Below are 23,961 nucleotides of genomic sequence, written 5' to 3' on the forward strand. Positions count from 1 at the left end.
ATCGGCATAGCCTACTCAGTCTGAATCGGGCCCCATCGGCATAGCCTACTCAGTCTGAATCGGGCCCTATTGGCATAGCCTACTCAGTTTTCTCCAACTTTCGTTTTACTTCAATGAAAAAGGCCAACGGTAATGTAGGCCACGGATTTTACGTTTAAAAAAAATATATGTATTTTTATTGATTTATTTTTTGCCAAAAGCTGGCAATTACTGGTTAACGGAAATCCTAATACACACAGTATGTTACACATATAAACGATGGAAAACCACCCACACCCTTTACCTAGCTCGACACAGGTGATCCCAAGGGACCAGACATCCACCTTTCCGTCATACTGGCCCTCGTCCATGGCCAAGATCACCTCTGGGGCCATCCTGCAGAGAATGGGGCGAGGTGGGGGGATCAATTACAATCATTGAACATTTTGCATAATGTATAGAATTAAAAACTGTCAAGTGGTCAAAGCTTGCCGCCTGGTAGACCCCCGTGACTTCTGTCTGTCTCTGCTGTCCCTCACCAATATGGCGTCCCCACGAAGGAGTTGGCTGGGGAAGCGATGGAGGCGGAGCCAAAGTCAGCAAGCTTGACCTGACCTGGCTCCGTCAGTAGGATGTTACCTGCTTTGATGTCTCTGGGGGGAGGGAGGGGGAGAGAGAGAGAGAGGTGGGAGGGAGGGAGGGAGGGGAGAGAGGTGGGAGGGGGAGAGAGAGAGAGAGAGAGACAGGGAGACAGAGACAGAGAGAGAGGTGGAGGGAGGGGGAGAGAGAGAGAGAGGTGGGAGGGAGGGGGAGATAGAGAGACAGAGAGACAGAGACAGAGAGAGAGGTGGGAGGGAGGGGAGAGAGAGAGAGAGAGAGACAGAGAGAGAGGTGGGAGGGAGGGGGAGAGAGAGAGACAGAGAGACAGAGAGACAGAGAGAGACAGAGAGACAGATTGAGAGAGAGAGACAGAGAGAGAGGAGAGACAGAGAGAGAGAGAGGAGAGACAGAGAGAGACAGAGAGAGAGGTGGGAGGGAGGGGGAGAGAGAGAGAGAGACAGAGGAGAGAGAGAACCACTGGGTTAGTAGGTGTGATATAATCACCATGCTTCAAACTGTCAGGTAAACCCTCACCTGTGAATCATGTTGTGGGAGTGAAGGTAGGCCAAACCCTGCAAAGCACCATGGGTAATGGCAGCGATCTCCATTTCCTGAAGAGGCTTTTTATGAACTAAATCGGTGAGAGAATATTTCAGAAAACATTTGCTAAGGATTAAACAAGTTGAGCGTAATGGAATCCAAACACACAGTCTAAGTTGACTTGACGCAGTAGAATACATGTCAAATAGAACAGCTGTTGTTTTTTTAAAATGTCTTACCTTCTAGAACATCAGAGGCTGAACCCAGACAGTACTCCATCACTAACTGGACACAGAGAGAACACAGAACACAGAACACATTATGATAACAGAACATCAGAGGCTGAACCCAGACAGTACTCCATCACTAACTGGACACAGAACACAGAACACATTATGATAACAGAACATCAGAGGCTGAACCCAGACAGTACTCCATCACTAACTGGACACAGAACACAGAACACATTATGATAACAGAACATCAGAGGCTGAACCCAGACAGTACTCCATCACTAACTGGACACAGAACACAGAACACATTATGATAACAGAACATCAGAGGCTGAACCCAGACAGTACTCCATCACTAACTGGACACAGAACACAGAACACAGAACACATTATGATAACAGAACATCAGAGGCTGAACCCAGGCAGTACTCCATCACTAACTGGACACAGAGAGAACACAGAACACAGAACACATTATGATAACAGAACATCAGAGGCTGAACCCAGACAGTACTCCATCACTAACTGGACACAGAACACAGAACACATTATGATAACAGAACATCAGAGGCTGAACCCAGACAGTACTCCATCACTAACTGGACACAGAACACAGAACACAGAACACATTATGACAACAGAACATCAGAGGCTGAACCCAGACAGTACTCCATCACTAACTGGACACAGAACACAGAACACAGAACACATTATGACAACAGAACATCAGAGGCTGAACCCAGACAGTACTCCATCACTAACTGGACACAGAACACAGAACACATTATGACAACAGAACATCAGAGGCTGAACCCAGACAGTACTCCATCACTAACTGGACACAGAACACAGAACACATTATGACAACAGAACATCAGAGGCTGAACCCAGACAGTACTCCATCACTAACTGGACACAGAACACAGAACACATTATGATAACAGAACATCAGAGGCTGAACCCAGACAGTACTCCATCACTAACTGGACACAGAACACAGAACACATTATGATAACAGAACATCAGAGGCTGAACCCAGACAGTACTCCATCACTAACTGGACACAGAGAGAACACAGAACACAGAACACATTATGATAACAGAACATCAGAGGCTGAACCCAGACAGTACTCCATCACTAACTGGACACAGAACACAGAACACATTATGATAACAGAACATCAGAGGCTGAACCCAGACAGTACTCCATCACTAACTGGACACAGAGAGAACACAGAACACAGAACACATTATGATAACAGAACATCAGAGGCTGAACCCAGACAGTACTCCATCACTAACTGGACACAGAACACAGAACACAGAGAACACAGAACACATTATGACAACAGAACATTAAGAGAAAGGTGCTAAGAAAGTGTGTGTGTGTGTTATTGTGTGTGTTCTAGGTAGTAGTCCTCCAAAGTCCAGTGTGTGTGTGTGTGTGTGTGTGTGTGTGTGTGTGTGTGTGTTATTGTGTGTGTTCTAGGTAGTAGTCCTCCAAAGTCCAGTGTGTGTGTGTGTGTGTTATTGTGTGTGTTCTAGGTAGTAGTCCTCCAAAGTCCAGTGTGTGTGTGTGTGTGTGTGTGTGTGTGTGTGTGTGTGTGTGTGTGTGTGTGTGTGTGTGTGTGTGTGTGTGTGTGTGTATCTTACCCATGCTGTGTGTTCTCGTAGGTAGCAGCCTTTGTACTCTATACAGATGGGATGTTGAATCCTCTGGAGAAACTTCACCTCTTTTATGATGTCCTGCCATTTCTGTGTGAGAGAGTTACAGAATTTAAAATGTTTTATTTAACATTTATTAAAAAAACAATTCAATACAAAATGTCCAATGATAATATATTGTATAATTCAATATGAACATAAACAGTATACAAATATACATTTAAAAATGCAAAAACACAAGCACATATAAATCATCCCAAATCACCCAGAACAACAGTTACATTCCTCCCCCAAATCAATGACTTAAATTGCCTGAACGGCATCACAACATCAAGACGAAAATCCATTTTTAATTTTGTTCCAGCAATGCGGTTCATTCAAACTAAAAGCTGATGTAGAGGTCCTGGATGGCAGGCAGCTTGGCCCCAGTGATGTACTGGGGCCATATGCACTACCCTCTGAAGTGCCTTGCGGTTGGAGGCTGAGCAATTGCCGTACCAGGAAGTGATGCAACCGTTCAGGATGCTCTCGATGGTGCAGCTGTAGAACCTTTTGAGGATCTCAGGACCCATGCCAAATCTTTTTAGTTTCCTGAGGGGGAATAGGCTTTGTCGTGCCCTCTTCACGATTGTCTTGGTGTGTTTGGACCAACCTAGTTTGTTGTTGATGTGGACACCAAGGAATTTGAAGCTCTCAACCTGCTCCACTAGAGCCCTGTCGATGAGAATGGGGGCGTGCTCGGTACTCCTTTTCCTGTAGTCCACAATCATCTCCGTAGTCTTGGTTATGTTGAGGGATAGGTTGTTATTCTGGCACCACCCGGCCAGGTTTCTGACCTCCTCCCTATAGGCTGTCTTGTCGTTGTCGGTGATCAACAGCAAACTTAATGATGGGGTTGGAGTCGTGCCTGGCCATACAGTCGTGGGTGAACAAGGAGTACAGGAGGGGACTGAGCACGCACCCCGCCCGGAACAGCTGATGCTCTCATGCATGCCTCAGTGTTGCTTGCCTCGAAGCGAGCATAGAAGTGATTTAGCTCGTCTGGTAGGCTCGTGTCACTGGGCAGCTCAATGCTGTGCTTCCCTCTGTAGTCTGTAATAGTTTGCGAGCCCTGCCACATCCAACGAGTGTCGGAGCCGGTGTAGTACGATTCAATCTTAGTCCTGTATTGACACTTTGCCTGTTTGATGGTTCGTCAGAGGGCATAGCAGGATTTCTTGTAAGCTTCTGAGTTAGAGTCCCGCTCCTTGAAAGTGGCAGCTCTAGCCTTTAGCTCAGTGCGGATGTTGCCTGTAATCCATGGCTTCTGGTTGGGGTATGTACGTACAGTCACTGTGGGAGACGACGTCCTCAATGCACTTATTGATAAAGCCAGTGTACTGCTCAATGTCATCGGAAGAATCCCGGAACATGTTCCAGTCTGTGATAGCAAAACTGTCTTGTAGTTTAGCATCTGCTTCATCAGACCATTTTTTTATAGACCAAGTCACTGGTGCTTCCTGCTTTAATTTTTGCTTGTAAGCAGGAATCAGGAGGATAGAGTTGTGGTCGGATTTACCAAATGGAGGGCGAGGGAGAGCTCTGTATGCGTCTCTGTGTGTGGAGTAAAGGTGATCTAGATTTTTTTCCCTCTGGTTGCGCATTTAACATGTTGATAGAGATTTGGTAAAACAGATTTAAGTTTTCCTGCATTAAAGTCTCCGGCCACTAGGAGCGCCGCCTCTGGGTGAGCGGTTTCCTGTTTGCTTATTTCCTTATACAGCTGTCTGAGTGCGGTCTTAGTGCCTGCATCTGTCTGTGGTGGTAAATGAACAGCCACGATAAGTATAGCTGAGAACTCTCTAGGCAAGTAGTGTGGCCTGCAGTTTATCACAATATACTCTACTTCAGGCGAACAAACTCTAGAGACTTCCTTAGATTTCCTGCACCAGCTGTTGTTTACAAATATGCACAGGCCGACCCCCCTCTCGTCTTACTGGAGTGTGCTATTCTATCTTGCCGGTGCAGCGTATTTGCCGGTGCAGCGTATTTCCCGCTAGCTGAATATCCATGTCGTCATTCAGCCACGATTCCATGAAACATGGGATATTACAGTTGTTGATGTCCCGTTGGTAGGATATTCGGGATTGTACCTCGTCGAGTTTATTGTCCATTGATTGCATGCTGGCGAGTAATATTTACGGTAATGGCAGCTTTCCTAGTTGTCTTCTGCGGGTCCGGACGAGGCATCCGGCTCTTCGTCCTCTGCGGGTCCGGACGAGGCATCCGGCTCTTCGTCCTCTGCGAGTCCGGACGAGGCATCCGGCTCTTCGTCCTCTGCGGGTCCGGACGAGGCATCCGGCTCTTCGTCCTCTGCGAGTCCGGACGAGGCATCCGGCTCTTCGTCCTCTGCGGGTCCGGACGAGGCATCCGGCTCTTCGTCCTCTGCGGGTCCGGACGAGGCATCCGGCTCTTCGTCCTCTGCGGGTCCGGACGAGGCATCTGGCTCTTCGTCCTCTGTGGGTCCGGACGAGGCATCCGGCTCTACGTCCTCTGCGGGTCCGGACGAGGCATCTGGCTCTTCGTCATCTGCGGGTCCGGACGAGGCATCCGGCTCTTCGTCCTCTGCGGGTCCGGACGAGGCGGAGAAGGAGAGAAAAGAGGTGGAGAAGGAGAGAGAAAAGAGAGGGAGAAGGAGAGAGAAAAGAGGTGGAGAAGGAGAGAGAAAAGAGAGGGAGAAGGAGAGAGAAAAGAGAGGGAGAAGGAGAGAGAAAAGAGGTGGAGAAGGAGAGAGAAAAGAGAGGGAGAAGGAGAGAGAAAAGAGGGGAGAAGGAGAGAGAAAAGAGGGGAGAAGGAGAGAGAAAAGAGGGGAGAAGGAGAGAGAAAAGAGGGGAGAAGGAGAGAGAAAAGAGGGGAGAAGGAGAGAGAAAAGAGGGGAGAAGGAGAGAGAAAAGAGGGGAGAAGGACAGAGAAAAGAGGGGAGAAGGAGAGAGAAAAGAGGGGAGAAGGAGAGAGAAAAGAGGTGGAGAAGGAGAGAGAAAAGAGGGGAGAAGGAGAGAGAAAAGAGAGGGAGAAGGAGAGAAAAAAGAGGGGAGAAGGAGAGAGAAAAGAGGTGGAGAAGGAGAGAGAAAAGAGGGGAGAAGGAGAGAGAAAAGAGAGGGAGAAGGAGAGAGAAAAGAGGTGGAGGAGAGAGAAAAGAGGTGGAGAAGGAGAGAGAAAAGAGGGGAGAAGAACATAGAAAAGAGGGGAGAAGAACAGAGAAAAGAGGGGAGAAGGAGAGAGAAAAGAGGTGGAGAAGGAGAGAGAAAAGAGAGGGAGGAGAGAGAAAAGAGAGGGAGAAGGAGAGAGAAAAGAGAGGGAGAAGGAGAGAAAAGAGGGGAGAAGGAGAGAGAAAAGAGGGGAGAAGGAGAGAGAAAAGAGGGGAGAAGGAGAGAGAAAAGAGGGGAGAAGGAGAGAGAAAAGAGGGGAGAATGAGAGAGAAAAGAGGGGAGAAGAACAGAGAAAAGAGGGGAGAAGGAGAGAGAAAAGAGGTGGAGAAGGAGAGAGAAAAGAGGGGAGAAGGAGAGAGAAAAGAGGTGGAGAAGGAGAGAGAAAAGAGAGGAGAGAGCGAGCAGAGAGCGAGTTTCTGTTGTCCCCTATCAAATAAAAGGTAATAAATATAGTACATAACGTGTCTGTCTCACCTCGTTGGACTGCTTCCCACTATAAGACATCTTCTTGATGGCCACCACCTCTGTAGATCGTACATACCGCGCCTTAGACACAGAGAACACAAGAGGGCCAGGAGGCCTGTTACAGGAGGACCAGGAGGCCTGTTACAGGAGGACCAGGAGGCCTGTTACAGGAGGACCAGGAGGACTGTTACAGGACTATTACAGGAGGGCCAGGAGGACTGTTTACAGGAGGGCCAGGAGGCCTGTTACAGGAGGAACAGGAGGACCAGGAGGACTGTTACAGGACTATTACAGGAGGGCCAGGAGGACTGTTACAGGAGGGCCAGGAGGCCTGTTACAGGAGGACCAGGAGGACCAGGAGGACTGTTACAGGACTATTACAGGAGGGCCAGGAGGACTGTTACAGGAGGGCCAGGAGGCCTGTTACAGGACTATTACAGGAGGGCCAGGAGGCCTGTTACAGGACTATTACAGGAGGGCCAGGAGGCCTGTTACAGGAGGGCCAGGAGGCCTGTTACAGGAGGGCCAGGAGACCTGTTACAGGACTATTACAGGAGGGCCAGGAGGCCTGTTACAGGAGGGCAAGGAGGCCTGTTACAGGAGGACCAGGAGGACTGTTACAGGAGGGCCAGGAGGCCTGTTACAGGAGGACCAGGAGGACCAGGAGGCCTGTTACAGGAGGGCCAGGAGGCCTGTTACAGGAGGACCAGGAGGGCCAGGAGGACTGTTACAGGAGGGCCAGGAGGACCAGGAGGCCTGTTACAGGAGGGCCAGGAGGCCTGTTACAGGACTATTACAGGAGGACTATTACAGGAGGGCCAGGAGGCCTGTTACAGGAGGACCAGGAGGACCAGGAGGCCTGTTACAGGAGGGCCAGAAGGACTGTTACAGGAGGGCCAGGAGGACCAGGAGGCCTGTTACAGGAGGACCAGGAGGGCCAGGAGGCCTGTTACAGGAGGACCAGGAGGCCTGTTACAGGAGGGCCAGGAGGCCTGTTACAGGAGGGCCAGGAGGCCTGTTACAGGAGGACCAGGAGGGCCAGGAGGCCTGTTACAGGAGGACCAGGAGGCCTGTTACAGGAGGGCCAGGAGGCCTGTTACAGGAGGGCCAGGAGGCCTGTTACAGGAGGACCAGGAGGACTGTTACAGGACTATTACAGGAGGGCCAGGAGGCCTGTTACAGGTGGGACAAGAGACCTGTTACAGGTGGGACAAGAGACCTGTTACAGGTGGGACAAGAGGCCTGTTACAGGCGGGACAAGAGACCTGTTACAGGTGGGACAAGAGACCTGTTACAGGTGGGACAAGAGACCTGTTACAGGTGGGACAAGAGACCAGTTACAGGTGGGACAAGAGACCTGTTACAGGCGGGACAAGAGGCCTGTTACAGGCGGGACAAGAGGCCTGTTACAGGTGGGACAAGAGACCTGTTACAGGTGGGACAAGAGGACTGTTACAGGTGGGACAAGAGACCTGTTACAGGTGGGACAAGAGGCCTGTTACAGGTGGGACAAGAGACCTGTTACAGGCGGGACAAGAGGCCTGTTACAGGTGGGACAAGAGGCCTGTTACAGGCGGGACAAGAGGCCTGTTACAGGTGGGACAAGAGACCTGTTACAGGCGGGACAAGAGGCCTGTTACAGGCGGGACAAGAGGCCTGTTACAGGACTATTACAGGAGGGTCAGGAGGCCTGTTACAGGTGGGACAAGAGGACTGTTACAGGTGGGACAAGAGACCTGTTACAGGTGGGCCAAGAGACCTGTTACAGGTGGGACAAGAGACCTGTTACAGGTGGGACAAGAGGCCTGTTACAGGCGGGACAAGAGGCCTGTTACAGGACTATTACAGGAGGGCCAGGAGGCCTGTTACAGGTGGGACAAGAGACCTGTTACAGGTGGGACAAGAGACCTGTTACAGGTGGGACAAGAGGCCTGTTACAGGACTATTACAGGAGGGCCAGGAGGCCTGTTACAGGTGGGACAAGAGACCTGTTACAGGTGGGACAAGAGACCTGTTACAGGTGGGACAAGAGACCTGTTACAGGTGGGACAAGAGGCCTGTTACAGGACTATTACAGGAGGGCCAGGAGGCCTGTTACAGGTGGGACAAGAGACCTGTTACAGGTGGGACAAGAGACCTGTTACAGGTGGGACAAGAGACCTGTTACAGGTGGGACAAGAGACCTGTTACAGGTGGGACAAGAGGCCTGTTACAGGCGGGACAAGAGGCCTGTTACAGGACTATTACAGGAGGGCCAGGAGGCCTGTTACAGGTGGGACAAGAGACCTGTTACAGGTGGGACAAGAGACCTGTTACAGGACTATTACAGGAGGGCCAGGAGGACTGTTACAGGACTATTACAGGAGGACTATTACAGGAGGACTATTACAGAAGGACTATTACAGGTGGGACAAGAGACCTGTTATAGGTGGGACAAGAGACCTGTTACAGGTGGGACAAGAGACCTGTTACAGGCGGGACAAGAGACCTGTTACAGGTGGGACAAGAGACCAGTTACAGGTGGGACAAGAGACCTGTTACAGGCGGGACAAGAGGCCTGTTACAGGCGGGACAAGAGGCCTGTTACAGGTGGGACAAGAGACCTGTTACAGGTGGGACAAGAGGACTGTTACAGGTGGGACAAGAGACCTGTTACAGGTGGGACAAGAGGCCTGTTACAGGTGGGACAAGAGACCTGTTACAGGCGGGACAAGAGGCCTGTTACAGGTGGGACAAGAGGCCTGTTACAGGCGGGACAAGAGGCCTGTTACAGGTGGGACAAGAGACCTGTTACAGGCGGGACAAGAGGCCTGTTACAGGCGGGACAAGAGGCCTGTTACAGGACTATTACAGGAGGGTCAGGAGGCCTGTTACAGGTGGGACAAGAGGACTGTTACAGGTGGGACAAGAGACCTGTTACAGGTGGGACAAGAGACCTGTTACAGGTGGGACAAGAGACCTGTTACAGGTGGGACAAGAGGCCTGTTACAGGCGGGACAAGAGGCCTGTTACAGGACTATTACAGGAGGGCCAGGAGGCCTGTTACAGGTGGGACAAGAGACCTGTTACAGGTGGGACAAGAGGCCTGTTACAGGACTATTACAGGAGGGCCAGGAGGCCTGTTACAGGTGGGACAAGAGACCTGTTACAGGTGGGACAAGAGACCTGTTACAGGTGGGACAAGAGACCTGTTACAGGTGGGACAAGAGGCCTGTTACAGGACTATTACAGGAGGGCCAGGAGGCCTGTTACAGGTGGGACAAGAGACCTGTTACAGGTGGGACAAGAGACCTGTTACAGGTGGGACAAGAGACCTGTTACAGGTGGGACAAGAGACCTGTTACAGGTGGGACAAGAGGCCTGTTACAGGCGGGACAAGAGGCCTGTTACAGGACTATTACAGGAGGGCCAGGAGGCCTGTTACAGGTGGGACAAGAGACCTGTTACAGGTGGGACAAGAGACCTGTTACAGGACTATTACAGGAGGGCCAGGAGGACTGTTACAGGACTATTACAGGAGGACTATTACAGGAGGACTATTACAGAAGGACTATTACAGGTGGGACAAGAGACCTGTTACAGGTGGGACAAGAGACCTGTTACAGGTGGGACAAGAGACCTGTTACAGGCGGGACAAGAGACCTGTTACAGGTGGGACAAGAGACCTGTTACAGGCGGGACAAGAGACCTGTTACAGGCGGGACAAGAGACCTGTTACAGGTGGGACAAGAGGCCTGTTACAGGTGGGACAAGAGGCCTGTTACAGGTGGACTATTACAGGTGGACTATTACAGGGGGACTATTACAGGGGGACTATTACAGGTGGACTATTACAGGGGGACTATTACAGGGGGACTATTACAGGTGGACTATTACAGGGGGACTATTACAGGAGGACTATTACAGGTGGACTATTACAGGGGGACTATTACAGGGGGACTATTACAGGAGGACTATTACAGGTGGACTATTACAGGGGGACTATTACAGGAGGACAATTACAGGTGGGACAAGAGGCCTGTTACAGGTGGACTATTACAGGTGGACTATTACAGGGGGACTATTACAGGGGGACTATTACAGGTGGACTATTACAGGGGACTATTACAGGGGGACTATTACAGGTGGACTATTACAGGGGACTATTACAGGAGGACTATTACAGGTGGACTATTACAGGGGACTATTACAGGGGGACTATTACAGGAGGACTATTACAGGGGGACTATTACAGGGGGACTATTACAGGGGGACTATTACAGGTGGGACAGGAGGACTATTACAGGGGGACTATTACAGGGGGACTATTACAGGTGGACTATTACAGGGGGACTATTACAGGGGGACTATTACAGGTGGACTATTACAGGGGGACTATTACAGGAGGACTATTACAGGTGGACTATTACAGGGGGACTATTACAGGGGGACTATTACAGGGGGACTATTACAGGTGGACTATTACAGGAGGACTATTACAGGTGGACTATTACAGGGGGACTATTACAGGTGGACTATTACAGGAGGACTATTACAGGAGGACTATTACAGGAGGACTATTACAGGTGGACAATTACAGGTGGGACAGGAGGACTATTACAGGGGGACTATTACAGGTGGACTATTACAGGAGGACTATTACAGGTGGACTATTACAGGAGGACTATTACAGGAGGACTATTACAGGGGGACTATTACAGGTGGACTATTACAGGGGGACTATTACAGGGGGACTATTACAGGGGGACTATTACAGGGGGACTATTACAGGTGGACTATTACAGGGGGACTATTACAGGAGGACTATTACAGGTGGACTATTACAGGGGGACTATTACAGGAGGACTATTACAGGGGGACTATTACAGGGGGACTATTACAGGTGGACAATTACAGGAGGACTATTACAGGAGGACTATTACAGGTGGGATAGGAGGACTATTACAGGAGGACTATTACAGGAGGGCTATTACATGAGGACTATTACAGGTGGGATAGGAGGACTATTACAGGAGGACTATTACAGGGGGACTATTACAGGAGGACTATTACAGGTGGACTATTACAGGTGGACTATTACAGGGGGACTATTACAGGGGGGCTATTACAGGTGGACTATTACAGGGGGACTATTACAGGAGGACTATTACAGGGGGACTATTACAGGAGGACTATTACAGGTGGACTATTACAGGTGGACTATTACAGGGGGACTATTACAGGTGGACTATTACAGGAGGACTATTACAGGTGGACAATTACAGGTGGACAATCACAGGTGGGACAGGAGGACTATTACAGGGGGACTATTACAGGGGGACTATTACAGGGGGACTATTACAGGTGGACAATTACAGGAGGACTATTACAGGAGGACTATTACAGGTGGGATAGGAGGACTATTACAGGAGGACTATTACAGGAGGGCTATTACATGAGGACTATTACAGGTGGGATAGGAGGACTATTACAGGAGGACTATTACAGGTGGACTATTACAGGACTATTACAGGTGAGCCTGCCCTGTTGTATCAATAAAGATGACAGAGTGTCTCTTTTGACAGGGCGAGGTCATTAGGGTGCAGAGAAGTGTGTGTGTGTGTGTGTGTGTGTGTGTGTGTGTGTGTGTGTGTCTGTGTGTGTGTGTGTGTGTGTGTGTGTGTGTGTGTGTGTGTGTGTGTGTGTGTGTGTGTGTGTGTGTGTACATACAAAGTAGACGGCTCCGAAGCTGCCATGTCCTATCTCTCGGAGGTCAGAGAACAGTTTCTCTGGGTCTTCCTTGAAGAACAGCTCGGCTACCTCCGGGTCCTTTAGGCTGCCCGCCCGCACAGAGGAGGGCATGCTGGGTAATGTAGTCTGCTGTCTCCCGGCAGGGCGGGGGGCAGGACCAGGGGACTATCTGGGCGTTGGAGCGCGGCTGCGTCTACGCCAGAGCAGTCGACGACTCATCTGCTGGAGTGGAGGGGCCGGAGCATGGGCACCTGGAGGGAGAGAGAGAGAGGAGGGAGACAGAGAGGGGAGGGAGGCAGAGAGGGGAGGGAGACAGAGAGGGGAGGGAGGCAGAGAGGGGAGGGAGGCAGAGAGGGGAGGGAGACAGAGAGGGGAGGGGAGACAGAGAGGGGAGGGAGACAGAGAGGGAGGGGAGACAGAGAGGGAGGAGACAGAGAGGGAGGGGAGACAGAGAGGGAGGGGAGAGAGGGGGAGGGGAGGGGACAGAGAGGGAGGCAGAGAGGGAGGAGGGAGACAGAGAGGAGGAGGGGGGAGACAGAGAGGGGAGGGAGACAGGGGAGGAGGGGACAGGAGGGAGGGAGACAGAGAGGAGAGGGAGACAGAGGAGGGAGACAGAGGGGAGAGGGAGACAGAGAGGGAGGGGAGACAGAGAGGGAGGGAGACAGAGAGGAGGAGACAGAGAGGGGGAGACAGGGAGAGACAGGAGGGGAGGGAGACAGAGAGGGAGGGAGACAGAGAGGGAGGGGGAGACAGAGAGAGAGGGGAGGAGACAGAGAGGGAGGGGAGACAGAGAGGGAGGGGAGACAGAGAGGGAGGGAGACAGAGAGGAGGGAGGGAGGGGAGACAGAGAGGGAGGGGAGACAGAGAGGGAGGGAGACAGAGAGGGGAGGGAGACAGAGAGGAGGGAGACAGAGAGGGAGGGGGAGACAGAGAGAGGGAGACAGAGAGGGGAGGGAGACAGAGAGGGAGGGAGACAGAGAGGAGGGGAGACAGAGAGGGGAGGGAGACAGAGGGGAGGGAGAGGAGGGAGACAGAGGGAGAGGGAGGGAGACAGAGGGAGGAGGGAGGGGGAGACAGAGAGGGGAGGGAGACAGAGGGAGGGGGAGACAGAGACAGGAGGGGGGAGACAGAGAGGGGAGGGAGACAGAGAGGGAGGGAGACAGAGAGGGAGGGAGACAGAGAGGGAGGGAGACGGAGAGGGAGGGGAGACAGGAGGAGGGGAGGAGGGAGACAGAGAGGAGGGAGGGAGACGGAGAGGGGAGGAGAGAAGGGAGGGGAGGGAGACAGAGAGGGGAGAGGGAGGGAGAGACAGAGAGGGAGGGAGACAGAGAGGGGGGAGACAGAGAGGGAGGGGAGACAGAGAGGGGAGGGAGACAGAGAGGGAGGGGAGACAGAGAGGGAGGGAGACAGAGGGGAGGGACAGAGGGGGAGACAGAGAGGGAGGGAGACAGAGAGGGGAGGGAGACAGAGAGGGGAGGGAGGCAGAGAGGAGGAGGGAGACAGAGAGGGAGGGGAGACAGACAGGAGAGGGAGACAGGAGACAGACAGAGAGGGAGGAGAGGAGACAGAGAGGAGGGGAGACAGAGAGGGAGGGAGGGAGACAGACAGAGAGGAGGGAGACAGAGAGGAGGAGACAGAGAGGGAGGGAGACAGAGAGGAGGAGGGAGACAGAGAGGGGAGGAGACAGAGAGGAGGAGACAGAGAGGGGAGGGAGACAGAGAGGGGAGGGAGACAGAGAGGGGGGAGGGGAGACAGAGAGGGGAGGGAGACAGAGGGGAGACAGAGGGGAGAGACAGAGGAGGGGAGAGGGAGACAGAGAGGGGAGGGAGACAGAGAGGGAGGGAGACAGAGAGGAGGGGAGACAGAGAGGGAGGGGAGACAGAGGGGGGAGGGGAGACAGAGAGGGAGGGAGAGGAGGGAGGGAGGGGAGGGAGGGAGACAGAGAGGGGAGACAGAGAGGAGGAGACAGAGAGGGAGGGAGACAGAGAGGGGAGACAGGAGGGGAGACAGAGAGGGAGGGAGACAGAGAGGGAGGGAGACAGAGAGAGGGGGGAGACAGGAGGGGAGGGAGACAGAGGGGAGGGAGACAGAGAGGGAGGGGAGACAGGGAGGGAGACAGAGAGGAGAGGGAGGAGGGGAGACAGAGGGAGGGGGAGGGAGACAGAGAGAGGGAGGAGGAGACAGAGAGGGAGGGAGACAGAGAGGAGGAGACAGAGAGGAGGGAGAGGGAGGAGACAGAGAGGGAGGGGAGACAGAGAGGGAGGGAGGAGACAGAGAGGGAGGAGACAGAGAGGAGGAGACAGAGAGGGAGGGAGACAGAGAGGGAGGGGAGACAGAGAGGGGGGGAGACAGAGAGGAGGGGAGACAGAGAGGGAGGGAGACAGAGAGGGAGGGAGACAGAGACAGGAGGAGGGAGACAGAGAGGGGGGAGACAGAGGGGGAGGAGGGAGACAGAGGGGGAGGGAGACAGAGAGGGGAGGGAGACAGAGAGGGGGAGGGAGACAGAGAGGGAGGGAGACAGAGAGGGAGGGAGACAGAGAGGGAGGAGACAGGAGGGGAGGGAGACGGAGAGGGGAGGGAGACGGAGAGGAGGGAGACAGGAGAGGGGACAGGGGAGACGGAGAGGGAGAGGGAGACGGAGAGGGGAGGGGAGACAGAGAGGGAGGGGAGACAGAGAGGGGGAGACAGAGGAGGGGGGGAGACGGAGAGAGGAGGGGAGACAGAGAGAGGGAGGGAGGGGAGGGAGACAGAGAGGGAGGGGAGACAGAGAGGGGAGGAGACAGAGAGGGAGGGAGACAGAGAGGGAGGGAGACAGAGAGGAGGGAGACAGGGAGGGAGACAGAGAGGGGGGAGACAGAGAGGGGAGGAGACAGAGAGGGGGGAGACAGAGGGAGGGAGGGAGACAGAGAGGGAGGGAGGAGAGGGAGGGGAGCAGAGAGGGGAGGGAGACAGAGAGGGAGGAGACAGAGAGGGAGGGAGACAGAGAGGGGGAGGGAGGGGGCAGAGGGAGGAGGGAGACAGAGAGGGGAGGAGACAGAGGAGGGGAGACAGAGAGGAGGGACAGAGAGGGAGGAGACAGAGAGGGAGGGGACACAGAGAGGAGGGAGGAGGAGACAGAGGGAGGGAGACAGGAGGGGAGGGAGACAGAGAGGAGGAGACAGAGGAGGGAGACAGAGGAGGGAGACAGACAGGAGGAGGAGAGGGAGGGAGACAGAGAGGGAGGGAGACAGGAGAGGGGAGACAGAGGGGAGGGAGACAGAGGGGAGGGGGGAGACAGAGAGGGAGGAGACAGAGAGGGAGGGAGACAGAGAGGGAGGGAGAAGGGAGGGGAGACAGAGAGGGGGAGGGAGAGGGAGAGAGGGGAGGGGAGACAGAGAGGGGAGGGAGACAGAGAGAGGGAGGGAGACAGAGAGGGGAGGAGAGACAGAGACAGGAGGGAGACAGAGGAGAGGGAGGAGGAGGAGACAGAGAGGGAGGGGAGACAGAGAGGGGAGGGAGACAGAGAGGAGGGAGACAGAGAGGGGAGGGAGACAGAGAGGGGGGGAGACAGAGAGGAGGGAGACAGGAGGGAGACAGAGAGGGAGGGAGACAGAGAGGGAGGGAGACAGAGAGGAGACAGGAGGAGACAGAGAGGGAGGGAGACAGAGAGGGAGGGGAGACGGAGAGGGAGGGGGGAGGCGGAGAGGAGGAGAGAGGGGAGGGAGGCAGAGAGGGGAGGGAGACAGGGAGGGAGACAGGAGGGAGGGAGACAGAGAGGAGAGGGGGGAGACAGACAGAGAGAGGGAGGGAGACAGAGAGGGAGGGAGACAGAGAGGGAGAGGGAGGGAGACAGGGGGGAGAGGAGACAGAGAGGAGGGAGACAGAGAGGGAGGGGAGACAGAGACAGGGAGAGGGAGACAGAGAGGAGGGAGACAGGAGGAGACAGAGAGGGAGACAGAGGGAGGAGACAGAGAGGAGGGAGACAGAGAGAGGAGGGAGACAGGGAGGGAGACAGAGAGGGAGGAGACAGAGAGGGAGGGAGACAGAGAGGGAGGGAGAGGAGGGAGGGAGACAGAGAGGGGGAGGGAGACAGAGAGGGAGAGGGGAGACAGACAGAGGGGAGGAGGGAGACAGAGAGGGAGGGAGACAGAGAGGGGAGGGGAGACAGAGGGGAGGGAGAGGAGGCAGAGAGGGAGGGAGACAGAGACAGGAGGGGGAGACAGAGGGAGGCAGAGAGAGAGGGAGGGGAGACAGAGGGAGGGGAGAGAGGGAGGGAGACAGAGAGGGGAGGGAGACAGAGAGGAGGGGAGACAGAGAGGGAGGAGACAGAGGGGAGGGGAGACAGAGGGGGGAGACAGACAGAGGGAGGGAGACAGAGAGGGAGGGGAGACAGAGAGGGAGGGGAGACAGAGAGGAGGGAGACAGAGGGAGGGAGACAGAGAGGGAGGGAGGACAGAGGGAGGGACAGAGAGGGGAGGGAGACAGAGAGGGAGGGGAGACAGAGAGGGAGGGAGACAGAGAGGGGAGGGAGACAGGGAGGGAGACAGAGAGGAGGGGAGACAGAGAGGAGGAGGGAGACAGAGAGGGAGGGAGACAGAGAGGGAGGGAGAGAGAGAGGGGAGGGAGACAGAGAGGGGAGGGAGACAGAGAGGGAGGAGACAGAGAGGGAGGGGAGACAGGAGAGGGAGGAGACAGAGGGGAGACAGGAGGAGGGAGACAGAGAGGGGAGGGAGACAGAGAGGGAGGGGAGGGAGAGGAGGAGAGGGGAGGGAGACAGAGAGGGGAGGGAGACAGGAGGAGGGAGGGAGACAGGAGGAGGGGAGAGAGGGGGAGACAGAGAGGAGAGGGAGGGGAGGGAGACAGAGAGGGGAGGGAGACAGAGAGGGAGGAGAGGGAGAGGGAGACAGAGAGGGGGGAGACGGAGAGGAGGGGAGACAGGAGGAGGGAGACAGGAGGGGAGACGGAGAGGGGAGGGAGACGGAGAGGGAGGGAGACAGAGAGGGAGGGGGGAGGAGGGAGACAGAGAGGGAGGGAGACAGAGAGGGGAGGGGAGACAGAGAGGGAGGGAGACAGAGAGGGGGGAGACAGAGAGGGAGGGGAGACAGAGAGGGGAGGGAGACAGAGAGGAGGGAGACAGAGAGGGAGGGAGACAGAGAGGGGAGGAGACAGAGAGGGAGGGAGACAGAGAGGGAGGGAGGCAGAGAGAGGGAGGGAGACAGAGAGGGAGAGGGGAGGGGAGACAGAGAGGAGGGGAGGGGAGACTGAGGGGGAGACGGAGAGAGAGGGAGAGGGAGGAGGAGACAGAGAGGGAGGGGAGACAGAGAGGGAGGAGAGAGGGGGAGACAGAGAGGGGAGGGAGACAGGAGGAGGACAGAGAGGAGAGAGGGAGGGGAGGAGAGGGAGGGAGAGGGAGGGGAGACAGAGAGGGAGACAGAGAGGGGAGGGAGACAGAGGAGGGAGAGGGAGACAGAGAGGGAGGGAGACAGGGGAGGGAGACAGAGAGGGGAGGGGAGACAGAGAGGGAGGGGAGACAGAGAGGGGAGGGGAGACAGAGAGGAGGAGGGAGGGAGAGAGGGGAGGGAGACAGAGGGGAGACAGAGAGGGAGGGAGACAGAGAGGGAGGGGAGACAGAGAGGGGAGGGAGACAGAGAGGGAGGGAGACAGAGGGAGGGAGACAGAGAGGAGGACAGAGAGGGAGGGAGACAGAGAGGGAGGGAGACAGAGAGGGAGGGAGACAGAGGGAGGGAGACAGAGGGGAGACAGAGGGAGGGAGACAGAGAGGGAGGGGAGACAGAGAGGGAGGAGACAGAGAGGAGGGGAGACAGAGAGGGGAGGGAGACAGAGAGGGAGGAGACAGAGAGGGGGAGGGAGACAGAGAGGGAGGGAGACAGAGAGGGGAGGAGACAGGAGGGAGACAGGGAGGGAGACAGAGAGGGAGGGAGACAGAGAGGGGAGGGAGACAGAGAGGGGGAGACAGAGAGGGGAGACAGACAGAGAGGGGAGGGAGACAGAGGGGGAGGGGAGACAGACAGAGAGAGACTATATTGGTTCATATTTATCAAAACAGACAAATGCTGTTTATCCTCCTGTCACTAGAGTGACAGTTGGTCCATTAAACAAATATCATCTTTCTGGTGATCGGACATAAATGTTCTTTCCTCAAAAATGTAAGAATTCAGCTTTGAATATTATTTTGTAAGGTTTAAAAAAAAATGTTTTACTTGGGTGAAAGAATGTCTTCCCGGTACGGGACCTCCTGTGTGTGTGTGTGTGTGTGGGGGGGGGGGGGGGGGGGTCATTTGGTGGAATTATCGCAAAAAGACACACCTTGCCCAGGTGGCCAGATCAAGGCAGCTCAGGACTCAGGACCCCACTTCTATTCACTCAAAAGTAAAAACACGACACAAGAAGAGAGTGTTCTAGCATCATCACCTCGACAGAAACATTATTTCGTGTTGTTTTGGGGCGTGGAAGCTAAATAAAGGACTGCAGCAGAAACACTGAAACACTGAAAGACTGAAACATTGAAAGACTGAAACACTGAAACACTGAAACACTGAAAGACTGAAAGACTGAAACACTGAAAGACTGAAACACTGAAAGACTGAATTTAATTTAAATGTAGAACCCTAATATTGCACAAATGAATGTCATTTTAAAAATGACAGGCTTTTGTATATACAGTTTGATTTAAAAAAAAATATATATATATGTCTTTACAGGGTTAAATGGGTGTTTATAGAGTACAACATGTGCCTCAAAAGTAGCTACAATTCATATAGGCCCAATATTGCTATCTATATATACAGTGGGGCAAAAACAGTATTTAGTCAGCCACCAATTGTGCAAGTTCTCCCACTTAAAAAGATGAGAGAGGCCTGTAATTTTCATCATAGGTACACTTCAACTATGAGAGACAAAATGAGATTTTTTTCTCTCCAGAAAATCACATTGTAGGATTTTTTATGAATTTATTTGCTCTTAAACGCTAGTAAAACCAAATGCATGCTCTTCAACCATTCGCTGCCTGCACCCACACGCCTGGCTAGCATCATCACCCTGGACGGTCCCGACCTAGAATATGTGGACATTTATAAATACCTAAGTGTCTGGCTAGACTGTAAACTCTCCTTCCAGAGTCATATCCAGAGTCACATCTCCAATCCAAAATCAAATCTAGAATCGGCTTTCTATTCTGCAACAAAGCTTCTTTCACTCACGCCGCCAAACTTACCCTAGTAAAACTGACTATCCTACCGATCCTCGACTTCGGCGATGTCATCTACAAAATAGCTTCCAACACTCTACTCAGCAAACTGGATGCAGTCTATCACAGTGCCATCCGTTTTGTTACCAAAATCACCTTATACCACCCACCACTGCAACCTGTATGCTCTAGTCGGCTGGCTCTTGCTACATATTGGTCGCCAGACCCACTGGCTCCAGGTCATCTATAAGTCTATGCTAGGTAAAGCTCCACCTTATCTCAGCTCACTGGTCACGATAACAACACCCACCCGTAGCACGCGCTCCAGCAGGTGTATCTCACTGATCATCCCCAAAGCCAACACCTCATTTGGCCTCCGTTCCGTCCGGTTCTCTGCTGCCAGTGACTGGAACGAATTGCAAAAATCACTGAAGTTTGAGACATTTATCTCCCTCACCAACTTTAAACATCTGCTATCTGAGCAGCTAACCGATCGCTGCAGCTGTACATAGCCCATCTGTAAATAGCCCACCCAATTTACCTACCTCATCCCCATACTGTTTTTATTTACTTTTCTGCTCTTTTGCACACCAGTATCTCTACTTGCACATCATCATCTGCTCATTTATCACTCCAGTGTTAATCTGCTAAATTGTAATTATTCGTTCCTATGGCCTATTTATTGCCTACCTCCTCATGCCTTTTGCACATAATGTATATAGACTTTCTTTTTTTCTACTGTGTTATTGACTTGTTTATTGTTTACTCCATGTGTAACTCTGTGTTGTTGTCTGTGTCACACTGCTTTGCTTTATCTTGGCCAGGTCGCAGTTGTAAATGAGAACTTGTTCTCAACTAGCCTACCTGGTTAAATAAATACAAATGTACAACATTAACAATGTCTACACTGCATTTCTGATCCATTTTATGTTATTTTAACGGTGTGGGGGGGGTCCGGCTCTGGCTGGGAGAGAGAGGAGGCTGTATGAGTCCAATAGACTATAGTACAGTCACAGTCAGTGTGCCAACAGTGACCAGGTCTGAGGCGGGGAACGGGGATTTTTTTTTTATATATTTTTATAGCCCTGCTCACGGGGAAAAAGAACAAGCTACGTGGAAATCAAGTAATTGAACCGATATCAGTCAATTAGTCGGCCCCCTCCACGACAACGCGCAGGAGGATCTCTAGAGAGAAATCTTATTAATCCACTTGAGAAATCAAGTCAAGAACTATGTTATACACAATGGATTATGGTCATTGTAGTTCATTACCACGTTATTCCGTTCCCAGTGGGGGGGCAGTTATTAAACAACTAATTTACTGATGTAGGTTGAATTAGTTCAACGGCCCGACGCGCCGTTTCAAATCATTCAATAGATCATTTAGCAGACGCTTTTATCCAAAGCGAAGTACAGTCATGCGCTCGTATATTTTATGTATGGAGAATCAAACCCACTATCCTTGCATTGTTTAATAATGTGTTTGTTTACAAAAACATTTAAAATAGCTACAACCCATGTAGCTAAACTCTCACTAGTCTAGTGATGGACGATTCAATCATTCATTGCAGGCGAGGCCTTCTTAGTTTGTTGATAACTAGCTAATACCACCGGCTGTGATATAGCCTACTGTACAGTACATTCAGACTCATAGAAAGCTAAGTGCTTAAATACAATGTTGTTTATAAAACGCAATAATATATTGCATCATCATTCCCAACACTCCACATGGGTGTACAGCAGGAAGGACAGAAAACGGGAGTCGTTGCCAACTTGTCATTATCTAACAAATGAAAAAAACATAATGGCAAAACAAAATCTCTTAAGTACATTCTGTCACCATTTGAGTAAGCAACACTGGCGAACAGGCACAGTCAGGGCCAAGAGAGAAGAGCTTGTCGAGTCAGAATGTTACGCAATGTCAACACACAGAACATGAGGAATACGACTCACAAACCAGCCAGCATGAATATACAAGCGTACAAAGGAAGCCATACCCGAATAACTAGAACCGAGTTTGTCAAGTTGCTTAAATCCACATTATAGGCGTCCTAGTTGACTATCGTATCGTTATCAATGATACATTAGCTAAATAGGCTAACCATAATAGCTAATAAATAATAATAATAGCTGCTAACCAGATAAACATTTTCTCACCACACTACTAAAGATTGTGGCTTGAATCTACAACCCGACACTTACCGATCAGAGTCCAGGTTCAGGTAGAACCGGAGAGAAAGCGACAGATTGGACCTTTTTTCCTCCAGGTTGTACGATACCGACTCTTTGTGTGTTGTCCACCGTAAAAAAATAAAATAAAAACTTGTGTTAACGTGTGTACAGAATAACAGGTCATTCGAGGTATTGGAAAAATATATATATACTAAAGATTTCTTGGTATAAAAAAAATAAACAAACCCCCCCCCCCCCAACGAGTTAGATAATGAAAGTTCTCTATTCCCTCCTAGTCCGTTTCCAAAAATGGCGGCTGTGAGACTTCACCCTCCTCCTGACAATCACCGGGCTAAATATGTCACAAAAAAACATGCAAAAAAAATAATAACTCTGTTAAAACTGAAAGGTGACAGTCAGACCTTAGTTCCAACCCGTATTATTAGTGTGCCCTTTTGGCCACAAGATTTTCCCTTGAATGGCCTTGTCGCTGTTTCCCACCGGTAGGGTGCTGAAGTTACCGTCCGCTATCCACCCACCCCCTCCGGAACCATCTAGTCAACCTCCGTAATCTGGGTTCCCACCGGGTGGGTGCTGAAGTTACCGTCCCCTATCCACCCACCCCCTCCGGAACCATCTAGTCAAGCTTCGCAATCTGGGTCCCCACCGGTAGGGCGGAGGAGGTGTGGTAGAGAGGAACTCATAGTTGGTTATAATGACAGCATAGGCGAAATTGCAGCTGGTGGATGGGGGGACATGCCCCCGAAAAAACATATGAACAATTGTCATAATCAATTGCAAAATGTGTAGAATTGTAGGAAATTAGCTTTAACTTTGCTGCCCCCCTGTAGACTGTAGAGATTGGTAAGAAATGGCACTTCTGTAGCCAAATATCTTATTCAGCCATTTTGTTTTGTTTTTAATCATTACATGACCTGGTACTATGGTGGATTGATTAGTTATACAGTTTAAATCCGTTATTTTTGCATTTCCCCCCTAAACTCAACCTTTACAGTAACTGTCTAGTTTTCTAGATTTCTATGAAATATGGTCTATAATTAATTACAATATGAGTGAAATCGTTTTAATTCCCCAAAATTGTAATTAAGTATGTTGAAAGCAGCTTTTCTGTGTTGGAATGGTGTGGGCGTATACCGGTCATTAAAAATATTCATGGGAGTAGACCGCTGATTGGCCGGCTCCACTTCCTCAGGAGGATAACGTCATCCTTTATGAGGAAGTAGAAAGCATTTTTAAACGGTTTGTTTGAGATACAAATATTAGGTGTCCAACCCCCCCCCCTAACCCTTCTTACTATATATTTATTTCAACCAATCATATGTTACTTGTGTCAGTGCCAAGCATGTTGAGTACCCTTCCCTATAAGCATGTTGAGTACCCTTCCCTATAAGCATGTTGAGTACCCTTCCCTATATAAGCATGTTGAGTACCCTTCCCTATAAGCATGCTGAGTACCCTTCCCTATAAGCATGCTGAGTACCCTTCCCTATATAAGCATGTTGAGTACCCTTCCCTATAAGCATGCTGAGTACCCTTCCTATAAGCATGTTGAGTACCCTTCCCTATAAGCATGCTGAGTACCCTTCCCTATAAGCATGTTGAGTACCCTTCCCTATATAAGCATGTTGAGTACCCTTCCCTATAAGCATGTTGAGTACCCTTCCCTATAAGCATGTTGAGTACCCTTCCCTATATAAGCATGTTGAGTACCCTTCCCTATAAGCATGCTGAGTACCCCTCCCTATAAGCATGTTGAGTACCCTTCCCTATAAGCATGTTGAGTACCCTTCCCTATAAGCATGTTGAGTACCCTTCCCTATAAGCATGCTGAGTACCCTTCCCCTATAAGCATGTTGAGTACCCTTCCCTATAAGCATGTTGAGTACCCTTCCCTATAAGCATGTTGAGTACCCTTCCCTATAAGCATGTGAGTACCCTTCCCTATAAGCATGTTGAGTACCCTTCCCTATAAGCATGTTGAGTACCCTTCCCTATAAGCATGTTGAGTACCCTTCCTAAGCATGTTGAGTAATAAGCATGTTGAGTACCCTTCCCTATAAGCATGTTGAGTACCCTTCCCTATAAGCATGTTGAGTACCCTTCCTATAAGCATGTTGAGTACCCTTCCCTATAAGCATGTTGAGTACCCTTCCCTATAAGCATGTTGAGTACCCTTCCCTAT

At 51.6% G+C, this 23,961-nt stretch overlaps 1 pseudogene; it reads right to left on the minus strand.

Annotated features, from left to right (window-relative positions):
• The window catches only part of LOC115126376 (serine/threonine-protein kinase TAO1-B-like), a 55,412-nt pseudogene extending 33,010 nt beyond the window's left edge, over positions 1–22,402 (minus strand).
• Between the last annotated feature and the right edge of the window lie 1,559 nt (positions 22,403–23,961).

Source organism: Oncorhynchus nerka, linkage group LG10, assembly GCF_034236695.1.
Source record: "Oncorhynchus nerka isolate Pitt River linkage group LG10, Oner_Uvic_2.0, whole genome shotgun sequence".
Lineage (NCBI taxonomy): Eukaryota > Metazoa > Chordata > Actinopteri > Salmoniformes > Salmonidae > Oncorhynchus > Oncorhynchus nerka.